The 24,946-nt window shown below is 36.6% G+C and overlaps 1 protein-coding gene across 1 annotated transcript in view; it reads right to left on the bottom strand.

The window, feature by feature from the left end:
• ERO1A (endoplasmic reticulum oxidoreductase 1 alpha) overlaps positions 1 to 24,946 on the bottom strand; it is a 69,969-nt gene that overhangs the window by 29,845 nt on the left and 15,178 nt on the right. The gene's annotated exons all lie outside the window — the stretch shown is intronic.

Raw genomic sequence — 24,946 nt, 5'->3', positions numbered from 1 at the left:
TCCATCACCTACCAGGAGGTCTTGAAGATGTTCTACATTTTCTTCTAGAAGCTGATGGTATTTGCTTTTAAATTTAACTCTCTGATCCATTTTGAGTCGTTTGCTATATAAGGTGTGATCTGGGGGCCCTCTTTCTTTCTTTTGGCTATAGAGATCCAGTTTCCCAGTGCCATTTGTTGAATGGACTGTTCTGCATGAGCTGGGTGGGTTTGACAGGCTTGTCAAAAAACACTTGACCATACATGTGAGGATCTGTTTCTGAACCATCAATTCAGTTACACTGGGTCAATGTGTCTGTCTTTATGCCAGTACCATGATGCTAGGGATTTATGATTCCAAGTCCAGAAGTGAGAGTCTTCCAATTTCATTTTTCCTTTTCAACATATTTCTGGCTATTTGAGACCCTTTACCCTCCCAAACAAATTTGATAATTGTGTTTTTCATTTATTTAAAAACTGCTGGTGGAATTTTTATCAGGATTGCATTGAATCTGTACATCAATTTGGGTAGAACTTACATCCCAATGATATCTTTGAGCATGGGATGTTCTTCCAAGTATTTAGGTCTTTTTTAAATTTCTTTTTAAAATGCATTGTATTTTTATGAAAACAAGTGCTCTACATACTTGGTTGCTTATTCCCAAATCTTTCATTCTTTTAATCGCTATTGTAAGTTGAGTTTTTTCCTGAATTCCTCCTCGGATTGTGCATTACTAGTGTCTTTTAAAATCTATTTCATCTGATATAAGTATACCTACCATTCCAGCTTTTTTGTTGTTGTTACTGCATACATAGAATATCTTTACCCAGCCTTTCATTTTCAATCTATTGGTATCATTAGCTCTAAGGTAAGTCTCCTGCAGACAGCAAACAGATGGTTCATATTTTCTTATCCATTCTGCCAGTCTGTGCCTTTTGAACAGGGAGTTTAACCCATTAACACTCAATTTTATTAATGTAAAAGCAGTTCTTATTTCACCCGTTTTGACCTTTGGGTTGTAGCTGTCATATTTTATTTTCACCATTCTTTTGAGAAGTTACATTTATTGATAACAATCTTCATTTCTGCATTCTCTTCCAAGCCTCTCTCCTGTCTTTTCTTTTCAGACCATAGCACACCCTTGAGTATATTCTGCAAGGCTGGTCTCTTAGTTATAAACTCTCTCAGTTTGTTTATCTGAGAATATTCTAAACTCACCCTCATTCCTGAAAGATAATCTTGCTGGTTATAAGATTCTTGGCTGGAAGTTTTTCTCTTGCAGTATTTTAAATATATCATACCACTGCCTTCTTGCCTCCATGGCTTCTGGTGAGAAATCAGCACTTAATCTTATTGAGAATCCCTATTCTCTAGCTGCTCTCAGAATTCTCTTTTTCTTTGGAATTTGACATACTGATTAGTATGTGTCTCAGAGTTGGTCTATTTGGATTTATTCAGATGGGAGTACATTGTTCTTCATGGACATGGATATTTATGCCTTTAAATAGGGGTGGGATGGTAGGGAAGGGGAGAGAAATAAAAAATAAATCTTTAAAAGAAAATAGATGTGGGAAATTTTCTTTCATTATTCCTTCAAATATTCCTTCTGCCCTTTTCCCTTCTCTTCACCCTCTGGGATAACCATGACACATATGTTTGCACATCTCTTGTTCAATTTTTTCCTTTCTTTTCTTCATGTTTTTGTATGTTTGCTTTTGGAGGCCATGTCTTCAAGCTCACCAATCCTTTCTTCTGCCTCCTCAGATCTGCTGTTATATGACTCCAGTGCATTTTTAATTTCAAATTTGCCACTTTCATTCCTGTAAGATCTGCTGTTTTTCTATGTATGTTTTCAAATTCTTCTTTGTGCTCACCCAATGTTTTCTTAATATCCTTAATCTCTTTAGCCATATCATTTAATTTATTAAGATTTGTTTGAAAATCTATGATTAGTTTTTTTTGTCATCTGGAGGTTTATCTTGCACCTTTAACTGGGCCATATCTTCCTGTATCTTGCTATGGATTGTAGTTTTTTGTTGGTGTCTTGACATCTGACTTACTAGATGTATTTATTCTGGGTGCAGTTTCTCTCTTTAACTTAGGGCTTTCTTGTCTTTTTCCCTCTTGCTGGTTGTAGTAAGAGCCAAGGATGTAATTGGTGTGTAAGCTGTGGCAACTCAAGCTAGCTGTGTTGCCCCAGGGACTGATGAAGCTTCTCCTACCTTTCTCCTTTGCCAGGGGTAGGCATGGAACCACAGCTGTGTGTAATAAACCAAGTCCTGCTGGCCTAGGCTGTAGTAGCATGAAGAAACTGATGAAAGCATGCAAACCAATTACTAATAAACAGATTAAATCAGTAATCCAAAACCTCCCAACAAAGAAAAGCCCAGGGCCAAATAGCTTCACAGGGGAATTCCACCAATATTCCAAGAAGATTTAACTCCTATTCTGCTCAAACTCTTCCCAAAAAGCTAAAGAGGAGGCAACACTCCTAACTTATTCTATAAAGCCAACATTGTGTATCAAAGCCATATAAAGATAACAAAGAAAAGAAAATTACAGACCAATATCTCTAATGAGCATAGGTGCAAAAATCCAAACAAAATACAAGGAATCCAAAAGCACATCAAAAAAATTATACACCATGATCAAGTAGATTTATCCCTGGTATACAAGATTGGTTCAACATAAGAAAAGCAATTAATGCAGTATATCACATTAACACAATGAAGGGGAAAATCATATGATCAACTCAATTGACGCAGAAAAGGAATTTGACAAGATCCAACCTCTTTTGCTTATTAAAAAAAAATACTTAGAAGAATAAGGATAGAAGGAAACTTCCTTCAAAAGGATAAAGAGCATATATAAGACACCTACAGCTACCATCAGACTTAATGGTGTAAGACTGACAGCTTTCCTTTAAGATCAGGAACAAGACAAGGATGCCCACTGTCACAACTGTTAGTCAACATTTTAATGGAAGTTCTAGACAGAGCAATTCAGCAACAAAAAGAAATAAAAGATATCCAGACTAGAAATGAGGAAGTAAAACTTTCCTTATTTGAAGATGACAGGATCCTATATACAGAAAATCCTGAAAAATCCACAACAAAGCTCCTAGAACAAATAAATGAATTTGGCAATGTGGTGGGGTACAAGATCAACACACAAAAATCTGTAGTGTTCCTATACAAAAACAATGAACAATCAGAAGATGAAATCAAGAAAAAAATTTCCATTCACAATAGCAACTAAAATATCTAGGACTAAACCTAACCGTGGATATAAAGGACTTATACACAGAAAACAACAAATCATTTCTATAAGAAATTAAAGAAGAACTAAATAAATGGAAAGATATTACATGTTCATGGGCTGGAAGTCTAAATATTGTTAAGATTTCAATACTACCCAAAGCAATTTATAGATTCAATGTAATCCAAATCAAAATTTCAACCACCTTCTTTACAGAAATGGAAGAGTCAATCCTTAAATTTATATGGAAGGGTAAGGGACCCTGAAAAGCTAAAGCCACCTTGAAAACAAGAATGAATTTGGAGGACTCACACTGTTCAACCTTAAAACTTATTACAAAGTCACAGAAATCCTGACAGGACAGTACGGGCACAAGGGACAGACATATAAACCAATGTAAAAGAACTGACAGCTCAGAAATAAATCTCACATTTATGGCCAATTAATGTTTTGTAAGGGGCAAAGAACTCTTAATTGTGAAAGAATACTCTCTTCAACAAATTTTGCTTGGGAAACTGTACCCCCCATTTGAAAAAAAAAAAAAAAGAGGAAAACCCCTACCTCACACACACCTTACACAAAAATCAACTCAGAGATTTCTGGGAAGATGGTAGACTAGAAAGACATGGTCTTTCTTCTATCCCAGAAAAGTAGCTAGAGGGCAGGGAGAAATGGCCTGGGAAAAAATCTTCGAGAGTTTAGGAAACCGGCGAAGACTTGACACCATCCAGAAGAAAGAAGGCCAAAGGAAAAGAATCGTGACAAGGAAACTGTGCGTTAACAGCAGCAGCTCCTACTGCTGGCACCCTCCCACACACTAAAGGCACTTCTGCCTTCTCGGGGCTCGGGGCCGCAGCTACAAAGGGGACCCCAGGGATTCACCTCCCAGGCAAGGTGAGAGAGAGAAGGACACAACTCAATTTTTTCTCTTTTTCTTTTCTTTTTTTAACTCAAATTTTGACTGGCAAATTTGGTCTGCTATGTCCCAGGAGCCCTTCTAGGCCAGGTGTGGTCATGCCATTGTTTGCCTTGGGAGCCGGGTCAGGACTAAAGAGATATGTAACTAAAGAGACTCGACTCTCTCAATCTCCCTCTCTACTAACCAGGAATGATTGTTAAGGATGAAGCTCCCCAGGAAAGGGGAGAGAGAGGGACACAGCCTAAGCCTGACTCAGCTTTTGACCCACAAATTTGGTCTGCTGGGTCCCATGAGCCCTTCTAGGCTGGGTGGGGTGCCACTCTTGCCTGCATTGGAAGCCAGATCAGGAATAAAGAGATCTGACCCTCTCAATCTCCCTCCCTACTGACAGTGACTGATTATTGAGGACACATAGGGGAGAGGCAAAATTTCCTACCTGGGAAAAGGGAGGGGACTGCCAGCAAAGGTTGGAGAACTGTCTCTAAGAAAGTTTGAATTACAAGGTTCTTAGCCTCTAGATAGGAACCTGTATGACATTATCCAGTATGTGTTGCAGCAAACACTCCAAACAAGCATCAAAATGAGAGCACCATCTGCTGGCAGATCAAAGAAGTACACATGAGGAAATCAAAAGTAAATAGACTATTTCCAGCCTTTATAGCCTCCCTCCTCAAGGCCATTGGAAGCAGGTCTGCAATCCATTACTGGGTCCAGAGCACAGTTCTGAGCAACTAACAGGGACAATCTTAAAGACCCAGGTTTGAACCAAGAATCAAAGAACAGCAGGAACACACAGCCTCCCACCACAAAATCCCTACAAAAGAGAGAGAAATTGAGCATCTGAGTAAACTCACCATCCTAATCAGATGTCCAGATATCAACAAAAATTTGCAAGCCATACTAAGAAAATTGAAGACATGGCCCAAGAAAAGGAAAATATCAAAGCCCCAGAAGAGATGCAGGATTTGAGAGAACTAATACAGATGCACACAAATTTCCAAAATCAAATAAATGAATTGAAAGACAATATGGCTAAAGAGATAACATCAGGACGACATTGAGCAAGCACAAAGAAGAATTTGGAAACCTGAATAGAAAAGTAACAGAGCTTATGGGAATGAAAGGCATGATAGGTGAGATCAGAAACACAATAGAGGCATACAAGAGCAGACTTGAAATGATAGAAGAACGAATAAGTGACAACAAAGACTAAACAGCTGAAATTGGAGAGAGGAAAAGAATGGAAAAAAATTGAGCAGGGGCTCAGGGGTCGAATGACAACATGAAATGCAACAACATAAGTGTCAGGGCAGTTTCAGAAGAAGAAGAGAAGAGAGAGGGGACAGAAAGAGTATTTGAGGAAATAATAGCTGAAAATTTCCCAACTCTCACCAAAAAATGAACTTTACATGTCCAAGAAAAGCAGCAAACACCAATCAGAATAAATCTGAATAGACCTACTCCAAGACACATACTATTCAAAATGTCAATACCAAAGATAAAGAGAAATTCTGAGCGCAGTAAAGGAGAAGCAAGCCATCACATACAACAGATTCCCAGTAAGACTTAGTGCAGATTTCTCATCAGAAATCACGGCGGCAAGAAGACAGTGGTATGATACAATTAGGATAGTGAAAGGAAAAAAGTGCAAGTCAAGAATTATCTTGACTTATCCAAGAGCCACCCAGCGCGAAAGAAAGTGCAGCCTGCCCAGGAATGGCGCCACCCACACTTCCCGTGCCGCTGATGACAACAGAAGCGGACAAAGAAACAAGACACAGCAAAAAGACACAGAGAACAGACAATGGGGGGGAGGGGGGTTTGGAATTAAATAAACAAATAAATCTTTAAAAAAAGAATTCCTTATCCAACAAAACTGTCCTTCATGTATGAAGTATAAAATATTCACAAACAGAAACTAGGAGAGTTTGTAAGAAAGAAACCACCTTTGCAGGTGTGGGAAACAAAGGCAGGTTGTTTCCATAGTAGCAAGTTACTTTCTGACCACTGGGTCATGCTGTCCCTAGAGATATACAGGTGGCTAATCTCTCAGGGAAACATAACATTCCAGCAGAACCCGGACTTGATAGTACGAGTAACCTGGGCAACAAGATTTATGAGTATATTTGTTTCTATAACATAATAGAACATCTTGAACTTTAGTTACTATCTTATCCACTGTGCACTATGTTTTCAAGAATGAGGTAATGGGAATAGTCAGCTAGAATAGTTGCTGGTTCTCACGATTGCTTGGAGTATATAAGGAAGCCCCTGATATTAATAAACTTGTCTGATGAGCTTGAGGCTTCAATGCTCTCAGATCCCCTGATCCCAATCTCTTTATCTTTCATTCCCTATACCCTTCGGGTCCGCGACTCCGACATCTGGCGCCCAACGTGGGGCCCAAAGTAGTAAATGCAGCAGAGATTCTTCCACGACAGTATCGGGAACGCGGAAACTGAAAACCTTCCTGAAAGGCTGAGGCGTCTATCAAAAGGGTGACTTGAGTCTGACCATACAATGGTAAGAATTTTAATTAATTTTGTTTCCCCTAGCATCAGGGTATGGGTAATCAACCAGGACGTCTGGAAGAATATTCACAGGTAATAAAACTCTTTTAAATACTGTCGGAGTCTTGGTAAAAACTACTGATTTACTTGAACTTTTAGATCTAGTTCAAAAACACTGTTACTGGTTTCAGCTGCAAGGGAAAAATCTTTTGAATCTGAAACAGTGGAAAGAGGTAATGAAGGTACTACGTAGAGCATATCAAAGAGGGGAATCCATTCCTTTATCTGTGTGGGCTTTGTGCCAGCAAATTGCTGCTGCCTTAGATCCTTTACAATCAGATACTTTACCCTATATTAATAAGATAATTGTTCCCAACTCAATTCCTCAAACACCTTTAATGCCCTGTTTATTGCACAGATCTCAACGAGGGGATCTGGAGGCCATGCAATTATTATCAGCTTTTCTGGTTATATTATGACCAACTCCATCAGATGCTAATAATCCTCAGGGAGGTGTTGAGTTCCATCTTGAACCAACACCTCAAACTACTGAAAGATTTAAAATAGGTAAAAATACTAAATAAAGTCCTTGTTAGTGAAATCAGGCTTGTAAGAAAACTCTCTGTTAAAGTGTTAACTAAGATAAGGAAACTACTCTGGCAGCAACTCTGCAAACCCCCTGCTGTCTATATGACAATGTAGCTGTGGGCTAGTGGGGGTTAATAGAGTTAAGCCATGTTTCCATGATAATTCTGATTGGGCTTATTTATCCATGATAATAAAATTAGTACAAAATTTTTATCAAGATTTAAAAAGGAATTTTCAGTTTTAAATCAATAGGTTACTCCTAAACTTCAAGTCCCAGTATAGTCTTACAGAGTAATAATCCAAAAATGTGTGTTAGTGGTCTGTCTCAAGTTATCTTGATTGCTGATAACTAATAAAAATGTTTCCAAGCACAAGCTTGCATGTTACAGGCAACATGGATTCCAGAAGAAATCTTAAAAAGGGAAATCTAAGATGTGATATAACAGAGAACTTAAAAACAGCTATACCAAGAAAGTAAGAATTATGAGTTAATTGTAAACTGTATGTTTCTGTTAATGTGTTGTAATCGTTCTGTGTTTGTTCGTTCAATGTCAGTGTATATTTTGATACCTCCAGATGGTAATATAAATAAAAATTTTTAAAAAGAGCTCTATTCAAATGGCCAAAAATTAAATAAGCACTTATATTAATACTTAAGTTTAAATGTTAATAAAATCTCTACAATGATAAAAATTGTAAGTCTTGATTAACAAAATTACTATAAGTCTTTTCATAAAAAGTTGTTCTTGCCTAGATTGAAATGAATAGCTTATTTTTCTTCACAGGATAAAATGAAGGATGTAAAACTTAAATGAATATTAAAGAAGGTTAAAAGTTTGTGGAAATGCTGGCTGAAATTTAATAAGTTTTTTCTAAAAAGTGTGTTTTTTCCTAAAGTAGGATGGCTAATTTTCATAAACTCTTGGAACTTAAATGCATGTAGCAAGTTATAGAAAGTATTGTGGTAACTTTAAGTAAGGAAATGTGTTCTGTGAAGGTAAAATTTGTCTTAAAATAATATAATTATAGTCTATATAGTTATAAATAATTATAAGAAATTTAACGAAGCATTGTTTAAATTAAAGTGTTTAAATGGCTAATTCCAAAAAGTCATTATTAAACAAACCTGAATTAATAATAATAACAATAATAATAATAATAAAAGGTAATTTTATAACAGGAAAACTTGGCAGTAGCCAGCCTCCCCTGACAACTTGCTTCTAGGAGACTGTTTTGGATATTGCATCCTACTAAGTATTTAAAGTAAAGAAAAGTTCATTGTTTTAACAAGCTTGTTTAGTGTTTGGTGGTATTATGTTGTAAGAAGTTTGCTTGATAACTTCATATTTGGGCTATATGGAATGTGTTTTTATTATTAAGGAAATAGGAGATGATTTTGTCCTAAGATAAAATGATTGATTATTGGGAAAGAGTAGAGTGTGGAACAAAACCTAGGTGAATACTAAAGTGTAGAAGGTTCGTAGAAAAGAAATTTTTATGATCAAAGTTAAATAAAATTTGATGGGTCTATCTATAAAATTTTAAAAGATTTAGTATCAAGTAGTATGCTAATGCAAAGTTAAAATTTTGTTCTTTCTCAAAGTCTCTCAAGTCATTAATCTGTTTTGGTAAAAGTTTTTATCCTCAATAATCAGTATACAAAGAAAGTCTGTTTTATCAAAATAGTTTCTTGTGCTTTAACCTCATCATTGCCTCGGTGTTCCAAGAAGGAAAAGTTTCATCTCTGTTAAAATAACATAATGTTCAAACCTGCTTTCTCAAAATCAAATCCTGAAAAGTAGCCTTTTATTCCAAACTAATTATAAGAGATTTGTTCTTTTGCCTTGAAAGAAAAATTAAAGTAATAGTTAAGTTCATTTTATAAGTCAAATAGAAGGTGTTTAAAAGTGTTATAAAATTAACAAAAAATGGTTTTCTTTAACCCTCTGTTAATTAAAGTTGTATGAGTAAAAGTTTCCTATGAATACTTAACAGTGTATAAATTTACCAATATTTCAGCATAATATTAAACAGAACCTATGATTATTCCTTGTATAGATGACATATTGTTTGCTCATGCTTCAAATGATAAACTGTAACAAATATTTCAGTATGGTGAACAAATTCTTCCTGAGTATGGTTTGCAAATTAACCCTGAAATAATTCAAAGGAATGCACCATATTGTTATTTGGGTATGAAATTGGCTAATGGACGTATTACATCACAAAAGGTGCAAATATGCCGGGACAAGTTAAATACTTTAAATGATTTCCAAAAATTACTAAGATATATTAATTGGACTCGGCCTACCTTAGGAATCCCTAATTATATGTTGTGTTAACTCATTTATTTCAAACATTAACAGGAGATTCTGATCTGTCTAGCCCTAGGATCTTGTCTAAAGAGGCTGAAAAAGAATTGGCGTTAATAAAAAATTGAATCTCTCAAGGGCAATTAACACAAATAGACCCTGATAAAGCTATTGATTTCATTATTTTCTCAACCCCTCAATCTCCTACAGCTTTATTTTGGCAAGAAGGTATATTGGAATGGGGTTTTTTTACCTAATAATAAACAAAAGAGATTGCAAACATATCTCCAAAAAATTATTTCCATACTAGCAAAAGGCCAGGTGAGGTTGTTACAATTAAAGGGGTCTGGTCCAGATAGAAGTATTTGTAATCTTTCTCATGAAGAAATTCAACATTTGTATATAACTAATCCTCAATGGCAAATTGCTATCAGTGATTTTCAAGGCATTATTGATAATCATTATCCTACTTCCAAACTGTTAACATTTTTACAAAGCACCACTTGGATTTTACAAAAAAATTATGAAAACTGTTCCTATTGAAAATGCATGTACAGTATTTACTGATGGTAGTAATGGAAAAGCAGCTTATGTTACCTCTAAAAAGAACAGGTTTGGCAGACTCCTTATTCGTCTGCTCAACACTCAGAGCTTTCAGCCATCATTAAGGTTTTACAAACGTTTCAAGAGCACTTGAATATTGTCTCTGACTCCAAATATGTATGTTTAACTGTAGGCCATATTGAAACAGCTCATATTTTTATTACTGATGAATTGTCTCAACTTTTTGCTGACCTTCAAGCCCTCACTCGGCAAAGAAATCAGCCCATATATATTACTCATATCCGGTCTCATTCTTCCCTTCCTGGTCCTCTAGCTACCCAAAATGCAAGAGCTGATTTATTAGTAGGATGTTTGCAAGATGCCAGTAAATATCATGCATTAACTCATATTAATACTAAGGGACTTAGACATAAATTTCCTCCATTAACAAAACATCAAGCTCAAGAAGTTATTCATACCTGTCCCACCTGTGAACCCTTAACTGCAGTGCCTTTTCAGGCTGGGACTAATCCCAGAGGCCTGGCTCCTAATCAACTGTGGCAGATGGATGTTACTTACATACCATCATTTGGTAAATTACGATATGTCCATATTTGCATTGATACTTACTCTCATTTTTTGTGGGCTACTGCACAAAGTGGTGAATGTTTTCATCATGTTTGCTCCCATTTATGGTCTGCTTTTGCTGTAATGGGATGCCCCTTGAAAATTAAAACTGATAATGGTCCTTCTTACATAAGTAAGTCTTTTGCTTCTTTTTGTTCTACGTATGCTATAGAGCATGTTACTGTATTCCTTATAATCCTACAGGTCAAGCCATAGTTGAACGCAGCCATCATACCCTAAAAACTATGCTTTTAAAACAAAAAGGGGGAGATGATGGTATTATAACACCAAAAGATCAATTGGCAAAAGCTTTAATTTACTTTAAATTTTCTTAATGTTTATAATTCATTGACATCTGTGGAATGTCACTTTGGAAAATGTCAAACATCTATAGTGGACATTAGAAATAAAGACCAACCAATATTCTGGAAAGATATTTTAAGTAATGAATGGAAAAAAGGCAGGATTAAAGTATGGGGGCAAGGCTATGCTCTTGTCATTTCAGAAAATGGAGAACAAATTTGGCTACCTGCAAAGAGGATTAAACCTCGGAATGAAGTGATGGGGTCTCCTACGACTTCTGATGATGGTGATCATAAGTAATGAGGAAGCTGCCGGTAATTATATTTATTGGACCTATATACCTAACCTCCCATTACTTACAGTGTTAACTTGGAAAGATCCATTCCTTCCTATATATCTGAATAAAACCTATATATTCCCTGGACCAATTGATGATCGGTTACCAATTAAACCCTATGAGGAAGGACAAAGAATTTATAATCTTGTATTACCATTTGATTATCAACCCTTATGCATTGGTAACCCTTCCTGTATGTATGTTAAAAATCAGACCATGATTATCTTCAAAAATAAATAATACTAAGTCTATTGTAACTTTATTTCCTCTTACAATTTTATCATGACAAAAATCCTTCTTATGATTGTCCACAAAAAGACAATCTGACATTTTTAATGATTCCTATGGAATAGTGTGGGAGAGTGCCCCAATGGGGAGTCCCTCTCCATATAATGGCAGATTTATTTGGTATGGTCTAAATAGTAAAGGACAACAAAAAATAATTTTTACTAAAAATAATAGTGTTTGGAAATATAAAGGGAAATGATCCCTTCTCCATGATGTAACATTACATCTATACATAAACAAAAGAATTTGTGGAAAGTTTTTCTAGGAATAGCTCCTACTATAGAATGGATTGGGAATAATAGTAAGAATGGTCAATATCTGCATTTAGATCAAATTCATCATTTTCAATCGTGTGTAAGAAACCCTTATGTGTTTCTGGTCAGAAAATTAACCATAACCGAGAATGCTCTATTTTATAAAAGTGGGGCCTTGCATACCTGTTTCTCTGAGAACATTTTACAGAATGGGGATTTCATTACAATGGCTCAGAAGGTGGCGGGGAGTGTGGATCCCAGTGCGACTGAACCAAATTTGGCAATTGTGACCTGAGAGTCAACTGCTGTTACATATGGCTCAAGAAATCCTGAAACGGTTGAAGCGATTTGTGGGACGGATAACAGCTGGCATATTAGGACTGACTGGTGTCATTGCAGCTGCTATTACAGCTACAGTGGCCTTGTATGAGACGGTGCAGACTCAACAATACGTGCATGATTGGCATAAGAATGCTAGTGACTTATGGCATAGTCAAGAATATATTGATGGAGAATTAAACAGTAGAGTTAATGATTTAGAATCAGCAGTTTTACATCTTAGAGATCAAGTATATAACTTAAATCTACTTAGGGGATTGAAATGTGATTGGAATGAAAGTAACTTTAGTATTACCCCACTTGCTTATAATAATTCTCTGTTTAATTGGGAAAAGATAAAAATCATTTGATAGGTCATAAAGGTAATATGTCATTAGAAATAGAAGAATTACCAAAAAAAGATATTAGAAATGTCTCATAATCAGATTTATGTAGCTGAAGATAAGGATATCTTTAATGATTTGATTTCTCATTTCAATAAGTTTAACCCAGTAAATTGGTGGAAGTCTCAACATTTTTGTCAGCATTAGGAATAGGACTTTGTGTGTTAACCTTGTTGCTCATTGTTGCTTGCCTGGGATGAGAAGTGTGGTGAAGACTGCATCAATGCAATGGGAAAAGCTAATAATTTGGTACTTGCAAAAAATCTGATATAGTTCCCCATGGTCAGAGCACTTGGCTGGTAGTCAATGACAGGTAAGACTCTCAGAGGAGGGCAACCTAAGACAGGCACAGTCACCTTGACTAAAACAAAAAGGGGGAAATGTGGGAAACAAAAGAATGTTGTTTCCATAGTAGCAAGTTACTTTTTGACCACTGGGTCATGCTGTCCCTAGAGATATACATGCAGGTGGCTAATCTCTCAGGGAAACATAACATTCCAGCAGAACCCGGACTTGATAGTACGAGTAACCCGGGCAACAAAATTTATGAGTATATTTGTTTCTATAACATAACAGAATATCTTGAACTTTAGTTACTATCTTATCCACTGTGCACTGTGTTTTCAAGAATGAGGTAATGGGAATAGTTAGCTAGAATAGTTGCTGGTTCTCACAATTGCTTGGGGTATATAAGGAAACCCCTGATATTAATAAACTTGTCTGATGAGCTTGAGGCTACAATGCTCTCAGATCCCCCGGTCCCAATCTCTCTTTATCTTTCTTTCCCAATACCCTTCGGGTCTGCAACTCCGACAGCAGGAAGTATTAAATTAGACTCTGCAAGAAAAATGAGAGAGGCTTGGAGGAGAGTATAGAAGAGTAGCAGAAAGGATAACCAAAAGAATAAAAAGATGAAAATAAGATATGACACATGAAAACCAAAGAATAAAATGGTGGAAGTAAATGAAGTATTTACAGTAATATCAATGTATGTGAATGGATTGAATTCCCTGTAGCAGCTTGATATTATTTATGAATTTCAAAAAAAGATATTGATTATGCTTGTTAACTGGTCTGTTCCTCTGGTCATGAAACCCTTAGATTGCATTTGATTCAGCTTTGATTAAATTATGTTAAGATTCAGGCTTCCATTTGACCATATCATTAAGGAGGCTCGGTTTGAGTTCCCACACCCTTTGTGGGCTATATAAATGGACACTCAATCCAGAAGACACACACAGAAGTAGATACACAGAGAAGATACACAGAGGAAGAGAGACAGCTCCATAGATATGGCAGAGGCCCCAGGAAGAGAGACTAGCCATTTGCCTGAGAGTTTACAGCTGGCCTTGTGAAGAAACAAGAGCCTCTGAGCCCAGAAAGAAATGGGCCCCAGGAAGAGAGATGAGCCCTATGCCAGCTAAGATCAGAAGAAGCTGGACCCATGGAGCTTTAAGATGGAAGAGGCTTTAAAAAAAAAAAAAAAAAAAAAGACAATTAAAAAATTTTTTTTAATTTAGAAAAGAAGAAAAAAGTCAGTCAATGTCAACAGAGGGCAGAATTCAGTGGAAAGTCAAAGAGCATACACAAGGAGGGAGATGTCACCATGTGATAGAAGTAAAGATACAAGCCAAGGATCCCCAAGATTTGGAGTTGTTCAAAACTTGATCTCTATAGATGTCAGAGAGAAAACATGTCCAGTCAAGACCTTTATTTTGGTCTTCTAGTTTCCAAAATTTGAGGTGATAAATTCTGGTTGTAAGCCAAACAGCATGTGGAGTTTGTCATAGCAGCCCTGGAAAATGGGGATGTTATCAATTAAAGCAATTTAAGCACATAAACATTAAAAATGAAATCTAAAGAAATGGTAATCTAAGCCAGTGATGGAACAAAACTAATGTTGTAATTCATGGAAAGTGAGAAAAATAAATAAATATGTTAACAAAAATTAGAACTAAGGGGGAAAAAAAGATGGACAAGGAAGGCTGAACTCTACACTAGCACTGAACAATCTGAGAAGGAAATCAGGGGGGAAAATTCCATTTGCAACAGCCACAAAAAGACTCAAATGCCTAGGAATCAATTTAACCAAAGAAGTACAGGACCAAAAGCAGAAAACTACAAAACAATGCTAAAAGAAATCAATAAAGACCTAAACTAATGGAAAGACATTCTGTGTTCATGGATTGGAAAACTAAATATTGTGAAGATATCAATCCTACCCAAACTGATTTATAAATTTAATATAATACCAATCAAAATTCTAACAGCTTACTTTACAGAAATAGAAAAGGAAATTACCAAATTCATTTGGAAGGGAAAGTGTACCCAAACAGTGAATAACATTCTAAGAAAGGAGAGTGACATGGGAGGAATTTCACTGCCTGACCTTGAAACATACTACAAAGCTATACTAGTCAAAGCAGCATGGTATTGGCATAAAGATAGACACATTCATCAGTGGAACAGAATTAAGAGTCAAGAAATAAACCCTCACCTCTACAGCCAACTGGTTTTTTACAAACCTACCAAGACCATGCTAAAGGGACAAAACATCTCTTCAACAAATGGTGCTGGGAGAACTGGATATCCATAACAAAAAGAATGAAAAAGAACCCATACCTCACTCCCTATACAAGAATCAACACAAAATGGAAGAAAGACCTAAATAAAGGATCCAGGACCATAAGAATTCTAGACCATAATATAGGGAAACATTCTCAAGATCTTGTATTATACCCTGGGGAGGACTGGCAAACCCACCTGCCATCCTGCCAAGGCTAAGCATTTTCCCACCAGAAGGGAAACAGCAAATGAGGTGGCTGGGACCACTTCACATTAGCCCCATCAAAATGATCTATGGGCAACCTTTTCTCACCCAGGACCTAAAAACCAGGTTCTGATCAAAGCATGGCAGGAGAACAGGCCTCATTCTCAATTAGAGCCAAAATGGAAGGGACCTTACTCTGTGGTTCTGATCACTACCACAGCTGTTAAAGTTAAAGGGATTACCAGCTGGATGCACTTATCCTGAGTAAAGCCAGCTGCCCAAGGAATGCCAGCTCACTAGAAGCACCTGATAGGATGTATGAGTGCCAGTCATTGGACAGCCTGAAATACCTCTTCAAGAAACAAAGCTAAATAGTGTCTGTATCAAAGCCAGCTATTCCCTGTAACTCTAACCCAAACACCTATTGCTAAGGGGTAAGGCAAGCCAGACACCCCCTAAGAAATCTTATCCGTTTTCATTTTCTGTAGTTTCTCCCTACAAAATAGCTAAACGGGAAATGCCTCTTCTCATTCCCCTCTTAGCTGTCTTAAACAGAACCACCACCATGGACGACTGGGATTGGCAATTTATACCAAACCCCATTTTATCTATTACAATCTCTCCCTAGAGCTAACTAACCGCATAGGAGAAACTAGCTGTGCCTTAGAAGTCCTAAAACAGCAAACAGACTCTCTTGCTGCTGTGGTACTACAAAATTGTAGAACCCTAAACCTGCTCACAGCAGCAGAGTGGAGGACATGCCTACTTCTCAAGGGAAAATGCTGTTTCTTATAAATCCAGAATGGTCCTAGCCATTATTGGAAACCTGCAAGATGAAGCCCACCATCTTCAGGGGGATGCAGCCCCTGAAGGCACCTGGCCTTCCTCACTGTCATGCTCCAGTATGTCATAGCTGGCTCCCATTTGGGGCCCACTTACCACCACCTTCTTTATCCTTTTAATGGGGCCATATATCTTCAAGATTCTAAGTTTATTTCTTATAGAATCAATGCCTTCCAAAACAAGATATTAGTCACGCAGGGATTCCAGCCAGTTCCAACCACAGTGTCAGACCTGTCTTTCCTCAACTTCAACAGACTAGCCAGAGAGGTTTATACCCTGTCAAGCAGGGACTACTGCCCTAACCAGCAGGAAGTAACTACAGAAGAATGATCAATGCCCCTCAGCACCCCTTAAGAATAAAGGCACAAACTCTCTGAGGGGTGGTTGAAGCAGGTTAGTCAAGTTAGCCAGGGATATGAGGAGAAGATGAGTTACAACCTAGCCAACAGACAACATGGCCAACAGACAACATGGCCGACAGACAACATGGCTGCAAGACCTCACTGAGACCTTGAATTTAACCTTGAAGTCCCAGTTTCTTTTTCCGGGACCTCCCCTTGGCCCCAAATATTCCAAACAGGCCTCACCACTGGCCCTCACCATTGGTGGAGTAACCAATAACAGCCGGGGCCCACCCCCTTATCATTAGCAAGGAGGAATAATTAACAGTTTAAAAGGTAACCACACAAGGCAGAGCTCGCACTCTCTGCCTAGAGGAACCCCAACCAAATCTTGGTGTGTATTTCCCTCTTTCTCTCCCATTTCTCAGCAAGCTCTGTTCTCTCCCACATTTCCCAATAAATTTTTTTCACTGGCATCACTAAATTAAAAAAATAGAAAAATTTTTAAAAATCTTGTGATAGGTGGGGGTGTCTTGGACCTTACACCCAAAGCACAAGCAACAATAGAAAAAGTAGGTAGGTAGTAGTCTCTTGGACCTTACACACAAAGCATGAGCAACAAAAGAAAAAATAGATAAATGGTACGTCCTCAAAATTAAACACTACTGCACCTCACAGGACTTTTTTTCAAAAGTGTAAAAAGGTAGCCAATTCAATGGTAGAAAATATTTGGAAATCATATGTTAAATATTCATGATATATAAAAAGATGTTATAACAATAAAAAGGCAAACGGCCTGATTAAAAAATGGGCAAAAAGACTTGAATAGACATTTGTCCTGAAAAGAAATATAAATGGCAAAAAAACACATGAAAAAATGTTCAACATCACTAATGATTAGGGAAATGCAAGCCAAAACTATAATGAAATATTATTTCACAACTATCAGAATGGCCACTATTAAAACGACAGAGAACTACAAGTGTTGGAGAGATGTGGAAAGATAGGAACACTTATGAACTGTTGGTGGGAATGCAGAATGGCACAGCCACTGTGGAGGACTGTCTGGCAGTTCCTAAAGAAGTTGAATTTAGATTTGCCAGGTGACCCTGCAATACTGCTACTGGGTATATACCCAGAACTGAGAGCAGTGACACAAATAGATATCTGCACACCTATGTTCAAAGCATAGTTATTCACGATACCCAAAAGCTGGAAACAACCCAGGTGTCCATCAGCCAATGAATGTATAAACAAACTGGTATATTAACACGATGGAATATTATGCAGCTGTAAGAAGAAATGAAGTCAGAAAGGATATGACAACATGGATGAACCTGGAGGACATATGTTGAGTGAAGCAAAGCAGGCACAAAATGACAAATTGCACTACTATGAGTTAAATATATTGTGTATAATATTGTATGGTTCCAGTCCCCTAAGGAATGAGGTAAATTGAGGCAATTTACCACCATCTCTCTTTTCTCCATCCTTATCACAAAAATACTGTATTTTTCATTTTCACATATCCTAAGGCTTTCAATCTTGGGGGAATGAGGAGCTCAGAGTTCCAGAGAAGTGAACAACCACTGACGTGCCTGCAACTAGACTTTTTCCAATCTGCAGGTTATGCAAGAGATACAAAACCCTGTCTGTAGTTCAATAGGGGAGAAACTCAGAATTTTCCAAGCCCTTATATGAGTTTCTTTGGAATATTAACAGACCTAAACCAATTATCATTTGAGTTTAAAATGTCGGAAGGAGTTCATTAACTTGACTATAAAAGTGTGGAAGTGGATAGATTTGATGGTAACACATTATAGTGAGTAGAACGAATGCAGCTGGTTTATAAATGGGATTGTGGCTGAACAGGGTAGTCTAGGAATATAAATGTCAACTGAAAGAAAGCTAGAAAATAATCTAGGGACTGAATAACATAGTGAACCCAGAGGTGAATGAAAATTGTGGTTGATCGTACAAATACAAGAATGTCCTTCTATGAAATAAAACATACATCAAAATTTTAAGGTGGTGTGAATGTAGAGAAGCATGGGGAAAATACAGTTTATGTAACCTATGGACTATAGTTAAGAGCAATACTATAATATTCTTGTACCAAGGCCAAAGATGTAGTGTGTTAATAATACGGAGGTAAGGAAAAAATATGCCAAATGTACACTATAGGCCATAGTCAGTGGTAACAGTCTGAAGATAATATCTCATAATTTGTAACAAATGTTCCACAATAATGTAGTGTGTTGGTGGAAGAGTGTTGTATAGGATTTCTACATATGTGCATGATTTTGTGAGTTCACAATTTCTCTAATAAAAATATATTTTACAAAAGCATATTGTATGATTCCATTTATATAAAATAAAAATATAAGTAAATTTATAAAGATGAAATTAGATTAGTGGTTACATATGGTTGGAGAAGGCATGGGTGTGGAGTTTTTCCTTTTGGATTATTGAAATGGTTCTAAAATTTTTGGTGGTGATGAATTCATAACATTGTGATCGTACTGAAGGCCATTGTAGACTTTAGATGGATCATATGGTGTGTGAATATATCTCAGTGAAACTGCTTAATAAACAAATAAATAATTGTGCAAGAATAGCCAGAAATAGCAGTTATGTACAACAGGGGAAACAGAGAGAGTCTGAGAGGTAAAGAATTTTCTTGTTTGCTTTTTGTCTATTTTTTTGTTTCATTATTATTAAAATAATGAAAATGCTCTAATAATGATCAAAGTAATGAATGCACAATTATGTGATTATGCCAGATACCACTGAATGTACCCTCTCAATGAATTGTATATATATTTTTTAAAGATTTATTTTTTATTTATTTCTCTCCCCTTTCCCCATCTGTTCTCTGTGTCCCTTCGCTGTGTGTTCTTCTGTGTCCGCTTGCATTCTTGTGAGCGGCACCAGGAATCTGTGTCTCTTTTTGTTGCGGCATCTTGCGGCATCAGCTCTCCCTGTGTGCAGCACCACTCCTGGGCAGGCTGCGCTTTTTCACGTGGGGCGGCTCTCCTTATGGGGCGCACTCCTTGCACATGGGGCTGCCCTACATGGGGGACACAAATGCATGGCACGGCACTCCTTGCATACATCAGCACAGCACGTGGGCCAGCTCGCCACACGGGTCAGGAGGCCTGGGGTTTAAACCCTGGGCCTCATTATTTATATATATCAATAAAATGTATTTGTTTACAAAAACAATCAACACAAAATGGTCCAAAGACCTAATATTATAAGAGCCAGAACTATCAAACTCCTAGAAGAAAATGTAGGGAAGCATTTTTAGGGCCTTATATTAGGCAAAGGTTCTCAGACTTCATCACAAGCAGCAAAAGAAAAAAAGAAATAAATGGGACCTCATCAAAATTTAAAACTTTTGCACTTCAAAAGGCTTTATCAGGAAAGTAAGAAGACAACCTACAAAATGGGGAAAAATATTTTGAAACCCTATATCCTGTGAAGATTTAATATTCAGAATATATAAAGAAATCCTTCAACTTAACAACAAAACAACCCAACTGAAAAAAGACCAAAACACTTGAACAGACATTTTCCAAAGAAGTTATACAAATGGCCAGAAAGTATACGAAAAAATGCTCGACGTCATTAGCCCTCAAGGAAATACAAACCAAAACCATGAGATACCATTTCACACCCATTAGAATGGCTGCTATTAAATAAAAAACAATTTTTGGAGAGGCTGTCTAGAAATAGAAACACCCATTCACCGCTGGTGGTAATGTAATGACGCAGGCACTGTGGAAAATAGTTTGGTAGTTCCTCGGAAAGCTAAGTATAGAACTACCATATGACCTAGCAACCTCACTATTAGCAATATACCTAAAAGAATTGAAAGAAGGGATTCAAACAGATATTTTCATACCAATGCTCATAGCGGCATTACTCACAATTGCCAAAAGGTGAAAAAAAACACAAGTGTTCATCAACTGATGAATGGATAAATTACGGTATATACATACAATGGATTAGCCGTAGAAAAGGAATGAAGTCCTGACACATGTGACAACATGGATGAATCTTGAAGATATCATGTTGAGTTCAATCAGCCAGACACAAAAGGACAATGTATTACCTCCCTGATTTGAAACAATTAAGTAAACTCAGAGAATCAGAATCTAGAATATAGGCTACCAGAGGATTGGGTGGGTAGGGAATGGGAAGCTAGGCTTAAAATGTACAGGTTTCCTATTTGGAATGATAGAAATGTTTTGGTAATGGCTGGTGATGATGATAACACAACATTATGAACATAATTAACAGCACACTGAAACATATATCTGAATGTGAATTAAAAGGAGAAATGTTAGATTATATATATAATAAGAAACAAAAATTACAAAAAATAAATCCATGGCACTACACTACACAGTGAGCTGTAAGTTAAACCATGGGCTATTGTTAACAGTACAATTATAAATATGTGCTACCATGAATTGTAACAAATGTCCCACACCAAAGGAAGATGTTAATAACAAGGTGGTATATGGAAATCCTGTATTTTATTCATGATCTGTGAATTCACAACTTCTCTAATAAGGAATAAAAAATAGGCAAAGGATCTGAATTAACATTTCTCCAAAGAACATGTACAAATGGCCACTAAGCACAGAAAAAGATGCTCAAGAAATGCAAATCAAAACTGCAATAAGATATCACTTCATTAAGGGCTATTACTTTAAAAACAGAAAATAAGGTTTGGAGAGGATACACAGAAATTTGAATCCTTATACATTGTTGTTGGGAATGTAAAATGATGTAGCCGCTATGGAAGACACTTTGGTGGTCCCTCAGAAAGTACAGAATTACTATATGACCCAATAATCCCACTTCTAGATATATATCTAAAAGAATTGAAAGGAGGAACTCAGACAGATACTTGTACACCAGTGTTTGAGCAGCACTATTCGTAACAGCCAAAAGTTGAAAGCAACCCAAGTATACTCAACAGATGAATGAATATTATTCACCTGTAAAAGAAATGTAGTTCTGATATATGGTACAATATGGATGAATCTTGAAGGCATCATGTTGAGTGAAATAAGCCAGACACAAAAGGAAAAATATTGTATGATTTCACTTATATGATATAATTAGAATATGCAAATTTATAGGGACAGAAAGTAGATTACAGGTTACTAGGGAATGCAGAGTTAAAGGCTGATGGGTACAGAGTTTCTATCTGCAATGATGGAAAAGTTTTGGCAATGGATGATGATGACGGTAGCACAACATTATACATGATTTTAATACAAATTACTTGTATACTTGAAAGTGTTAAAATGGGAAATTTTATGTATATATATTACAATAAAATTGTTCAATTAAAATAATTTCTACTTACTACTTTGTTACCTACGTCGGTCTCAATATTGTATCATTAGCATTCTTCTGAAGAACTTATCTTTTCTCTAGTATGGTCTTATTTTTAATTTTTTATAAAATTGCCAAAAATTTTCAAAGTTACATTTTATGGCTAAACTATTTGAAATTACTGACAGCTTCAATTAACTCTTCTCTACAGACATGATTTTTTAACTGAGAAAATATTGTCTATATGGGTAAATACATGAAAATATTTCAGCCCAAATATTTTCACAAGTTTATTTTTTGTCACAAAAATGCATTTCTTCAATGAATATTTTTAAGATAAGACTGATCAAAAAGTTGTCTTTTTTTAATTCTAAATGTTTTTATAATTAGATGTTACAAAATTGTAACATCGTAATTTCATTCCCTTTCAGATGAGAATATAAATTGACCCAATTAAAAGTTTCATCAAGAGGAGGTACTCAAAAAGTAGACCTACTCCAAAGCACAATTATAAAGTTTAGAAATTAAATCTTGTACATCATTTTAGCTTTCATCATTTAATCTGTTCAATTCCTCCCTAGTTTTTTGTGAGGATAAATTTCAAGGTCTTTGATTACAAGGTTTGTTTAAATAATTGCAATCGGCTGAAAGCATCAAAAGCTGAAATTTGTTTAGTATTTTTCTTTAAGCACTCCATTCACTTGAATTTTAGATAAAGATTTTCCACCGATTTTGAACAATTTGCAAACAATATCTAACTACCAATTCACAGAGAATAAAGTGAATAAAGAGATACGTTAAATGACACCACAAGGATATAATCAGCTAAATACAATGCATGGGAAATTGTACAGGATAGACCCACTTTATTCAACAAATAAATGGTAGAGAAGAAAAAAAAGAGGGAGGTGGAATTATTAATGGATTGAATTGTGTCCCGCATAAAAGAAAGGTTACAGTCCTTACTCCCAGAATCTCAGAAGGTGACCTTTTTTGGAAATGGGGTCATTGTAGATGAATTCTTAAGTCAGGATAAGATGAGGCCATACTGGAGTAAGGTGAGGCCTTAATCCAATATGACCAGTTTTCTCTTGTCATGATATTAAAGTCAGTAGGTTCAAGGTGTTGTAAACTGGATCCATCCATTATAAAGCTCCCTAGTAAGTTTTAGCAGCTGTTGATGATTACAAGGGAGTAAAGAAATGTAAAGAAGGGGGGATGAGGCGGGCAGAGAAGACCATTTAATGAGGGAGGCAGAGATAGAGATACAGCTGCAGCTGTAAGCAAAGGAACACCAAGACAGTTGGCAAACCAAGAGAATCGGGAAAGAGGCAAGGGAGGACCGGTTCTCCACTAGAGGTTTCAGAGGGAGCTCTATGGACAACCTGATCTGAACCTTAAGGCAATAAATTTCTGTCATTTAAGACACCAAATTCTTGGTACTTTTTTACAGCTGACCTAGTAAACTATGACAGGAATAGACATGGATTAAAAGAGACTTTTTAGTCCCAGAAAGTAAAGAAGTGCTAAAAATAAATAAATAACCCACAATGCTGGGGATGTAGGCATGTATAAGACAAAGTGCCTCTCTAGCTGCATTTTTATTCAAATGGTAGCACACATATACACAGAAAAATACATGATTTTGTTTTAATTTTTAAATAAATGGTGGCATATTGTACATATTGTCCTCAAAAAAAAAAAGAAAAGAAAACCCACAACAATGATGGGGGTATGTCAAAGGGGTAGAGGAGGCAACCAAAAAGGTTTCCAATGGCCTAAGTAGGAAAAATTTGAACAAAACTATAGAGTATTAGATTATAACACAAGGTATTAAATATCCAAGAGTCCATACTGATATAAATAAATGATTAAATAATTAAATGGAAAGATATGAATTGCCCATACAGAAGGATTCCAAATAACTTGATTCTCCACCCTCAAGGAGGAGGAGCATAACTCCCCACTCCTTAAGAAAGAGCCATACATAGTATACTCTCCTTCCAAAGAAAACGGTATAGGGAAGCGGACTTGGCCCAGTGGATAGGGCATCTGTCTACCACATGGGAGGTCTGCGGTTCAAACCACGGGCCTCCTTGACCTGTGTGCAGATGGCCCACACGCAGCGCTGATGCGTGCAAGGAGTGCCGTGCCACGCAAGGGTGCCCCCCCGCGTAGGGGAACCCCATGCACAAGGAGTGCGCCCCATAAGGAGAGCCGCCCTGTGTGAAAGAAAGTGCAGCCTGCCCAGGAATGGTGCCACACACACAGAGAGCTGACACAACAAGATGACACAACAAAAAGAAACACAGATTCCCAGTGCTGCTGATAAGGCTAGAAGCAGTCACAGAAGAACACACAGCGAATGGACACAGAGAGCAGACAATGGGGGGGATGGGGAGAGAAATAAAATAAAAATAAAATCTTTAAAAAAAAAAAACAGTATAGAAAGAAAAAAAGTAATTTTACAGTGGAGAAATGTGACAAATGCTACTTTAGCCAGCCTATAAAGGTCAACATAAACAGTGATGTTAGGTTTTCAGTAAGTACTCATGATATACAATGAAATGATACTTTACCTCTGTGATTTTCCTCCCAATAACATCATAACACAATCTAATTATAAGAAAATTATCAGACAAATCCCAATTGAGGGACATTCTACAAAATACTTGACCGATACTCCTCAAAACTGTGAAGGTCATCAAAACCAAGGAACATCTGAGAGGATCCTAAGGAGTATTCTCGGTGAGAACAATGGAGAAAAAGGATGGGATCATGGAGGAAAAGGACCAGGTAAAAACTAAGGAAATCTGGATAAAGTATTGACTTTAATTAATAATAATGTATCATATTGACTTGCTAATTGTAACAAATGTACCATACTAATGCAAGATGCTAGTAATAGAGGAAACCATATGTGGACCTTTCTGTAATATCTTTGTAGTTTTCTGGAAACTTAAAACTGTTCTAAAATAAAAAGTTTATTTTAAAAAG

This window comes from Dasypus novemcinctus, chromosome 3, assembly GCF_030445035.2.
Source record: "Dasypus novemcinctus isolate mDasNov1 chromosome 3, mDasNov1.1.hap2, whole genome shotgun sequence".
In the NCBI taxonomy this organism is placed as follows: domain Eukaryota; kingdom Metazoa; phylum Chordata; class Mammalia; order Cingulata; family Dasypodidae; genus Dasypus; species Dasypus novemcinctus.
The sequence above is the reverse complement of the archived record's forward strand: the minus strand, read 5'-3'. Positions and strand labels throughout refer to the sequence as shown.